The sequence below is a fragment of the Cornus florida genome, unplaced genomic scaffold (assembly GCF_030987335.1).
Source record: "Cornus florida cultivar Cherokee Brave unplaced genomic scaffold, ASM3098733v1 CherokeeBrave_3.0.0_Hap2_Chr11, whole genome shotgun sequence".
In the NCBI taxonomy this organism is placed as follows: Eukaryota; Viridiplantae; Streptophyta; class Magnoliopsida; order Cornales; family Cornaceae; genus Cornus; species Cornus florida.
Window position 1 is genome coordinate 13,410,571 of NW_026775581.1, and position 9,903 is coordinate 13,420,473.

The following is a 9,903-nucleotide window of genomic DNA, read 5'->3' on the forward strand; positions in this document are numbered from 1 at the left end:
GCCCATAGAGGCATGGATGCAAAAATCTTTGGAATTATCTTGGGGTGTTTTTCATAAATATCTTTTGAAGATATTTTATTTCAGGGGCATCTAAGAAAATATCTTTTGGAAAATATTTTCATTCTGAGGCAGTTTCGTAGTTAACCCTTTTTGTAGGGGCCATTGTGCAATTAATGAAAGTTATTGCAAAATGTCTCGTCTGGAGCCTGGATCCTCATACAGGATTCATTTTCACTTTTTGTTGACTTGTAAATTTATATAATTCCGTTCTGGTCGTTTTTCTCCAGTTTCAGAGTTTTTGGACCTAGTTGCCGCCGAACTTGTTCGGGGCATAACTTTCTGCTCGGGACTCATTTTTTGACACTGTTTCTTCTGTTGTTCATATTTTCTCATTTTGAATCTTTTTTGTTCATGAAGTTTTGCCATTTGAGCGCGTTTGCTCAAAATCCATTTTTCCGGACTCGACGGGACCCTTTCAGGGCACTTTTTGTGATTTACTATAAATAGGTGCCTTAAAGAAGAAAAATCAGATTTTCTTCTTCTTCATCCTCTCCTTGCACGACCAAAGGTAGCCATGGAGCTACCATCTTATCTCTCCTAATTTAACCTACTTTTCCTAAGTGAAAATCCTTCGGCCTTTGCATTTGTTGCTCGCCTCGTCGTGCTCTACCATTACACCTTATTAGAAACCATTTCTGACCAAATTTTGAGTTTGGGATTTAGGCCAAGTTTGGATTTTCATGGGGCTTCTTGGAGATTCATATAGATCGTGTTGTCCCCGACAAAACCTAGGAGTTTCATCGGATTCGGAGCTGTTTCGTTTTGATGGCTTTTGAGATTTTCATCTCAAATTAAGGTAGGGGGTGTCTTAGGATTATATTTGTGTTGTATTGATGATTATATATGCTTATACAACTTGTATGCATGTTTTGTATAAATCTTGGAATTTAATTTTAATTAATTTCTTTGTAAAGGATTTAATGCTCAAGGATATGTATGACTTGGAATTGAATTATAACATGCTAGGAAATTATGCTTGGATATGTTGGTTAACATATATTAAATTTGGCTCATTTGATTAAGAATTACAACTTTTATTTAATATTTATCTTTAGTGAAAGTTTAATTCACATGGTTGTATCAAGCATGAAATCAAGTTGTAATGTCGTATTTAAATAGGCCTTGGCATGTTCTTTAACATAGATTAAATTGAGGGCATTTGGAATTGTTTAAAAATCTAGAGGAAATTAATTAATTAGCTTGATTAATTTTGTTTTAAGTGCTTTAATCACTTAAATTGTCATTTGATGTTATATATGTGATGACCATGACATGTCCTTCAATATATATTAAATTGAGGTTATTTGGGATTAACTTGGAATTTAGAGAATTTAACTATTTATGTCTAATTAAATTCTATTTTATTACTCCATGGATTTAATTGCATTTTGGAAGTTGTTTTTAAATTTAAATCATGGATTTGGATTTGGTGTATGTTCACTTGATTACTTTTGAGTATTGGATAACATAGTTGTTACTTTTATATTCATGAGAATATGTTTTTCCTTATTGAATATATCGTTGCTACGTGTAAGGAATTGCGCACTTTGTATTTGACATCTTTCATGCCATAGTAGTTGTAGACTTTGAGCATGTATTGTATATGTTTCCAAAATTTGGGTTGTGCTTAGTAAATGGTTGATATCTTGTATATACATGTTGATATATATACGTTGTTGCACAATTTGTTGATTTTGGAAACTTGGGGATGTCGTTGTTGGCTACGGCTAGGACTTGGTTCTAGTACGGGGGATTGTCCCTCTATATAGTCTAGTGCGCACATAGGGAAGTTACCCATGGGCTAGTAACCCTAAAGTAACTATGTTGTCGGTCTGATCCGGTGTGACGTCCGAGTATCCACTTTGTTTGATTTCGAATTTTATTTCAAGTTGATAACTAGATGATATTGTAACTTGTGGTTCCTTATTTGATTTCCTATTTTGAGCTTAAGATGTAACTTTGTGAAAGCATGCTTTGTGCGTTGTATTGGAAGTTCCATTGTCGGTTAAATTGCATTGATATCATAAATTGTATTTTGATGTTCAAATGTAGTTTAGGAATGATCCTATAGATTCATTTTGAACATAGACGTTAGGTGGCATGACCCACTCTAGTTGTTTTCATATTTTGGATTTCAAGTTAAAGACTTTGAGAATCTATATCTAGTTGCTTTCTATAACATGTTTCCATGTTGTTTGAATTGCATGAACAATGTGACTATGCTAGAAATGATCTAGATAGCTTAGAATGATCCCTGAGTCTCACTTGACATAGACGTTAGGTGGCATGAGCCCCTTTAACATGTTTCACCCTAAGGTGATAAAACTGTAAAACGCTAGGTTGATGCATGCTCATCTCCTACAAGTAGCTTTATATTACTCACCCCTACGTTACTGGGGTATATTTCAGGTATAGGACTCAAGACTTGAAGATTTCATTGCCTTGGATCGTTTGGTAGCTTTATGTATCAAACTTGTATTCTTTGATTCTACATATGTAAAGTGTACATAAGTACACTCCTTTTAATGCATTTGACATGTAAGACATGAGGCCAAGGGCCAAGCAAGTTTATATCTGCACTTGTATTCAATTGGTGCCATATTTTGCTTGAAAATGTATTTTTATCAACTATGGAGGCTTTGTATGCTAAAACTTGTTAATGGAATGTAAAGAGGCTTTAGGCCATGTTGGTACATCTATTTTATCATATTGCATGCACTTGCATACTCACTTTGGCAAACAACACAAAAACTCTAAGTAGCATTTTTAGAGAGTTTTACCCTATTCTGTTCCAGGGGCATTTCGGGTATTTCACAATGTGTTTTTTTCATTTTTCCTCGAGATTCATGTAGAAAACTCAATTTTAAGGAGGGGTTTCTTCTTTATGTTTTTCCAGAAAATGCCATCTTGGCCCTCAAAAATCCATATTTGTCCGAAAAATCCTTGCTGCCAGGTTTTGCAGATTTTTAGTGCAAATATACTTGGTACTATTCATCGACTTTTTTTTGAAAAGTGTGACGACCAATCCGAAACTTTCGGGGGTCTTGTGGGTATATTTTAAGACTGCATTTCAATTTAGGCAATTTAAAAACCTCCCGAAGCCCTATTTCCTTTCTTTGGGCAGCAGCTCGGAAAAATTTTTACCCCCATGACCAGATTTTCTTGGGAGCATTCTGGGCATTTTACAATGCATTTTTTTTGTTTCCATTTAGGATCGGGGTAGGAAACCTGATTTTAGGAGGGGTTTCTTCTTTGAGATTTTCCAGAAAAGTCCATTTAGATGCCCGTTTTTACTCTCAGTTGCAGCAGTAGTGGATTGACGGCACTGTAGCTGTCACGGCCTTCGTCGGGCTACCGTGACGTCGATTTTGTTTTTGACCTTTCTCCCTCATCCGAACTCCAAATCAAGTGAATTTTTTTTTCAAATTGATTAATTTTTCATTGTCTATCCAACGGTGTACTCAGTTGTACCTAGATATTTCTGAATAATTACCAGTTTACCCCTTTTTGCTTTATTGCTCGTTTTTCTTTGTTTTGTCGTTTCTACTTCGTCCGGCATCCGAATAATAAAATTCTTGAGTCCATCATGATTAGTTTTTCATTGTTTTCCTAGTGGTGTACTCGATAGCACTTGAATCCACTTTTTTTCAAAATAACCATTTTGCCCTTAGGTTCCTTTTTGTCCGTTTTTGAAACGACACTTCCGCATTTGTTTTCCTTTGGGTTCCATGACCTCATTGAGGGTCACATTGGTGTCTTAGAGATGCATTATATCTCTAGAGACTATTGTTTCACCTTTCGCTTCTGCATTTTGGATCCGTTATCGGGTCATCTTTTGGTCATCACTGAGGCACCGAGTTTTCAAAACTTGGGCCGTCACATCTTTCCATAACTTCTTGGGCGGAAATGCAACAAGATTTCTTGAGGAAGTATTATCCTGTTTCTAAAACCAATGCCATGCGAACTTCAATTCATGAATTTTCACAAGGGGATGGGGAGATGTTGCGTGAGGTATGGGAACGATTGAATGATTTGCTTAGGAAATGTCCTCATCATGACATTCCTAAGTGGCAAATTGTTCAACATTTTTATGAAAGTTTGTCGGATAACCATAAAGGCATAGTTGATGCCTCAATGAGAGGTTCGTATTTGGATGAACATGAAGATGATGTGTGGCATTTATATGAAAGCATGAGTGAAAACTCAATGCATAGATCATTGTCTTCTAGAAATGGTAGAAATCTGAATGTAGGAGGAAGAAAGAATTCAAGCTTATATCAAGTGGAAAATTCTAATGACATAGTTGCCGAGGTGAAGTCTTTAACTCAAAGGTTTGATCAATTTTTTATCAATCAAAATTCAACTCATCAAGTGTCTTCCTCCCCTAATCATCATCATTCTAGTGAGTTTTGCATGACATGTTCAAGTGTGTTGCATACTACTTCCAATTGTCCCTATGGATATGTGCATAATGAGCATCATGCACAAGTCAATGCCATATTTGTGAATCAAGGGAATAATCCATATGGCAATCATTACAATCCCGAGTGGAGAAATCACCCTAATTTCTCTTGGAAAAGCCAAGGAGAAGGTTCAAACCCTCCCCAAGATGGTTTTCAAGGGAATCAATTTTCAATTGCCAAAATTCTTAAGGTTATCATCCGCCTTACCAAGCTCCCAATGGGAATCAATTTTCAAATTATCATTTTCCCAATCAACTTCTCAAAGTCATCCTAAAAGTCCCGCTTTTCAGGAAAAAGTTCTATCGGCTTTAGGTACTTTGGAGGTGAACACTCAATTACTTTATTCTCACTCACAATCAATTACCAAGCTAAAAACCCAAGTAGGGCAAATAACTAACACTTTGAATGTGAGAGAAAAAGGAAAGATACCTCTTAATCCCCCACCTAAGCAACACTTTGTACTGGAGACCACTTCCCCTTCGGAAGGTCCTTCACTTGAACAAGTAAATGCGGGGACCGGTTTGAGAAGTGGAAGGGTGATCGATAATCAAATTGAAGTTAATGAAAAGAGTAAACTGGTGCAACTTAGTGTTGACACCCGTCCCGTTTCACATCTTATTCCTCCTTCATTTAATGCAAAGGACCCCATTGTTGAGACTTATTCCCAAAAAAATTTTAAAAAATCTTTCGAGCCAAGGCTCCATTTTCAGATGTTTTGAAAGCGTCCGCATCTTTTAAAAAGCAACAAGGTAAGGTGAATGAAGTCATTGATGTGTTTAGGAAAGTTAAAATCAATCTACCTCTCTTAAATGCCATTAGACAAATTATGGCTTATGCCAAGTTTTTAAAAGATTTGTGCATTCTAAAGAGAAAGAACAAGAGCCAAGCACCAAGAAAAGTTGTCCTTACCGAGCAAGTGAGCTTCATTTTGTAACACAAAACTTTTCCCAAATTTAAGGACCCTAGTTCACCCACTACATCTTACACCATAGGTGACCATGTCATTAATCGGGCTCTCTTGGATTTAGGGGCAAGCGTGAATTTTCTTCCATATTCGGTATATGTCCAACTGGGTTTGGGCGATTTAAGGCCAACGTCGGTAGTTTTGCAACTAGCCAACCAATCTATCAAAAATCCCCAGGGTATAATTGAGGATGTTTTGATCAAGATTGATAAATTCTTCTTCCTGGTTGATTTCATAGTCATTGACGCAGAACCGATTCCCAATCCAAAGAGCCAAATACCCATTATCCTTGGCTGTCCTTTCTTGGCCACCGCCAATGCCAACATAAATTATAAGAAGGGGATAATGAAGATTTCTTTTGGCCACATGAAAGTGAAGTTGAACATATTCAATCCAACCCCTAATTCAATGGACAAGCATGAAGAGGCCCTTGTAGTAGAAAATGTTAAAAAAATTGAGATGTCTTCTCTTGTTGAAAATTCAAATGTTTTGCTATCAAGTGATTTTTCAAAAGGTATTGATTTTAAATCCAATGTTGAAATGGCATGGAGGCCCAAAATTCTTTTTGACCAAAAGCCATCAAGAAAACTTGAGCCAAATCCAACAATTTCCTTCAGGAATGATTTGTTGGGTGGGGTTTGAAGTTCATTTCACCCCATTGAGAAGGGGATGTCCAACAAAATTTTTGACCTGAGCTAAAAAACCCCAACGTCTTATTAGAGACATTAAACACTAGCATTCGTAAGGTTTTCTAACCCTACTCCTCCCTCATTTCTTTTTATTTTTCATTCTTGCGTTGTCTAGATAAGGTTCAAGGTCATTCATTTATGTTTTAAAACTTTTGCATGGATTCTTAGCACTTTCAGCTCAAAATTAGCCATTTGGTGCCAGTTTAATCAACCACGAGTGTACCCTGGATCGATCGAACCTTTTTGCAGTCAATTCTCTGCAGATTTTAGGTCTCTGTCCGTCATTTGAACTTTTTGTTTGATCATTCCAAGTATACTTCAATCGATCAAAAGTCCCTACGATCGATCACATTTCTATACTTAGAAAAATTTTGAAGTTGTGAAAAATTCAAGCCTCTGTCCCATCGTTCGAACTTCTCTGTAGATTTTCAAGTCTCTATCAATCGTTCAAACCATTGGATCGATCAGGGTTCGATTGATCCAACCCTGATTGTTCAAAGTCCCGTCCCTTGACCTTCTGTTAACTTTGACTTTTCAAAATTCAAATTTCAAAAAATAAAAATAATAATAAAAAATAAAAATAAAAATACTTTTCAAAAATTGAAAAAGATTTTAACTTTTCAAAATTCAAAAATTTTCAAAAATAGTTTGTCGTTTTGCATGTTCGATTGATCTGAGCACCTTCATGATCGATTGAGATTCGATCGATCCAATGGACCACGTGATCAATCACACATATTAGGAACAGTTTTTAAAAATAGACCCAAGGGGTCATTTGGATCATTTATTCCATCGATCCAAAAGGTCCCCTCTCCTCCCGTAGCTCACCATTATCTTCCCCACCTCCGGCGAGACTCCGGCAAGTTCATAAGCTCCAAACTCCATCTCCGACCTTCATCTCTCCTCTCTCTCCACTTCTCTCCTCGATTTTAGGTGAGTTCTTGCTTTATTTTTCATTTCTTGTTTTGATTTGTAGTGATCTTACTTGCCATGTTTAGATTACGATGTTTTAATTTCATTTTTGTTTCCATTTTTGGATTGTAAGCATGTGTATATATATGTATATATTGTTTTTGTTTCCGAATTTGGTTCTGGGGTCACGTGCCATTTTAAGTGACCATTTATGCATTATTGAGGTGTATAGGGGGTCACGAGCCTTTAAGTGACCATTGGCCTTCACCCCGTGTCTTTCACGTCACGAACGGATGACTTTTTAACTTTCAGCAGGTTCGATCGATCACACCAATGCTCTGATCAATCAGAGCACGATTGATCCAATACATGTCTTAATCGATCTAACTTGGATCGATCACATTTTTTTTATGACCATTCGAACTTTATTGCTTTGCATATCCATGCCCCTATACCCTTTCTCGTGTTCCATGTTATCATATACATACCCAATGCCTGTGCTTTCCACATTGGTTGTATTTTATACTTATCATGTCTAGCATGTTTTACGTTAATTGATGTTACTCAAATATGCCCTTTATTCGTTCATTGTATATATGGCTTGCATTCTCACTTGTATAGATAGATTCATGTGTTTCTTGCTGTGATATTTACATTATGTAGAATTGTGTTGTCTATCTTTACTTGACAAGCATGTTTCTATCTTTTGTGTTTTCATTTCTGCATCTTATATGCTACTTCCTTATACTAACTTCAAATGCAAGTGTTCTCTATTTTTACAGGCCATGACTAGGTTTAAGACCACAGCCAAGCAAACTTATGGTCACCAGGTGAAGCCCCGGATTGAGGGGCCATCTCAGGCCCAGCATGAGCCTTCTATTTCTTCATCTTCGGAGAGTGCGCTCGAGTCACCTCCAGCACCTGCTCCCATGCCACCATTGGCATAGTCAGCTAGGCCCACTGTCGGCTGAGACAGGGTCCACAAAAAGTATTCACGCCTTGCCGTGGCGCACGAATCTATAGTTGACGATGAGGTTTTTGCAGAGGCAGCCACGACCAAATGGTCGTACGACGAGATCTACCGTCGGTGCCTCTCACCTATTCTGGCTCTAGTAGCCAACCCGGTTTATCTGAGACTGGTTCGGCTTTTTTATCAGAACCTCAAGCTGAGTCTGTGACGACCCTGGATTTTTCAACCTAGTGTTTCTTGTGATGACCCGAAGCGGATCCAAAATGCGGAAGCAAAATAAAAACAAGTCCTTAGAGATGTACGTCATCCCTAAGACATAAGAACAGCCCTTCGAGGAATTTCAAGACTCAACAAAAGCAAAACGAAGACAAGGGTATCAAAACCCTACCAAAAGAAAGACCAAGGGTAAAATGGTCATTTTACCCTAAAAGGAAAGAATTTGACTTCCAACAAGTTAAATAAGATCAAAAATATCCAAAAACATCCTTTGGTAACTTCACATGAAGTCCCAAGGCCAAAGGAAGTGAAATCCCAAATGAACCCTATCCTGGTTCGAACCAAAACTGATACCCTCTCACTAAAACAAGGATATCTTAAGCTAGGAGAAGAATCTGAAACTAAAATTGGTACCATTGGGAATCTTACTTCGATGTGGTCAATTTAGACTCAAGAACGGACCAATTCAGAGTTGAAACGAAGAAGTTACAACAGTTCAAAGTTGGAAGACCAAAGCTGAACCTGCAAACAGGATCTGCAAGACTTGAACCGATTCAACATTCTTGAACCAGTTCAACATGTCTAGTATGCCCATGCTAGACCAAAATTAATGTCTTAAACTGGTTCAACATTCTTGAACCGGTTCAACCCACCCAGTATTGAACCCAAACAGCAGAAACGGTAGAAAAAGCAGAAAATGAGTTTGGAACACGGTTTTCGACACCAAGATGACATTTTTCGGAAAAATTTCATGAAGAAACTCCTCCTGAAATCACATTTTCTATGTGATGAAGTTAAGAACAGAATTTATTTCCCAAAGAAAATTCCCAAAATGCCCTTAAGCAAGACTTTTCAACAAAAATGTAAAATGAGTCCATAGGAGGCTCATTTCACCAACGAAGGAGTTTTTCCCAGAAACGACCATGCATGTAGACGTAATTTACCTCTTAGGATGTGTTTCAATGATCCACGGCTTAAAAATACCGCCGATGCAAAATCCGACCCCCCAACGGCCAAAAAGGCAAAAATGATCATGAAAAGAAAATTTTGAAACTTAAAATCATAAAATGGTTTCAAATTACCATTTGGCCCTTGGCCATACTTCATGCATGATTAATGAGACCCTATGAAAGAATTGAAATGGAATTTTCACACCCGATACAACCATGGTGAAGCAATGACTTCGCAATTTTCAATATTTTCATAAAATTTCATAAAGTCAAAAGTTACATAGGATACAAAATACATGTCATTGGCCTCTGGCTTCATCTTATACATGTCAAATACATAGTAAAGAGTGTACTCACGTACACATTGCATATTTAGAATCAAAATTACACATTTTGACAAATAAGGCTACAAGTGGCATTTCAAGCCAACCTTTACAAGAATTAAAACCTTCAAGTCTACAATCATCCAAGCAATGATGAACATCACGCACCAAGTCTTCGTACCTGAACAAAACTCCCAGTAACTTTGGGTGAGTAAACAAGTTTACTCGTAGAGAAAGAGCATGCATAGACTTGATTTCTTTAAAGATTTTTATATTAACTTGAACAATACAAAAGGGTCATGCCACCAAACGACTATGTCAAGGTGAGACTCAAGGAGCATCCTAAGCTACCTTAG

At 37.2% G+C, this 9,903-nt stretch overlaps 1 pseudogene; it reads right to left on the reverse strand.

The window, feature by feature from the left end:
• Positions 1-4,022: 4,022 nt before the first annotated feature.
• On the reverse strand, positions 4,023-4,121 carry LOC132287318 (small nucleolar RNA R71; annotated as a pseudogene).
• Positions 4,122-9,903: the final 5,782 nt, after the last annotated feature.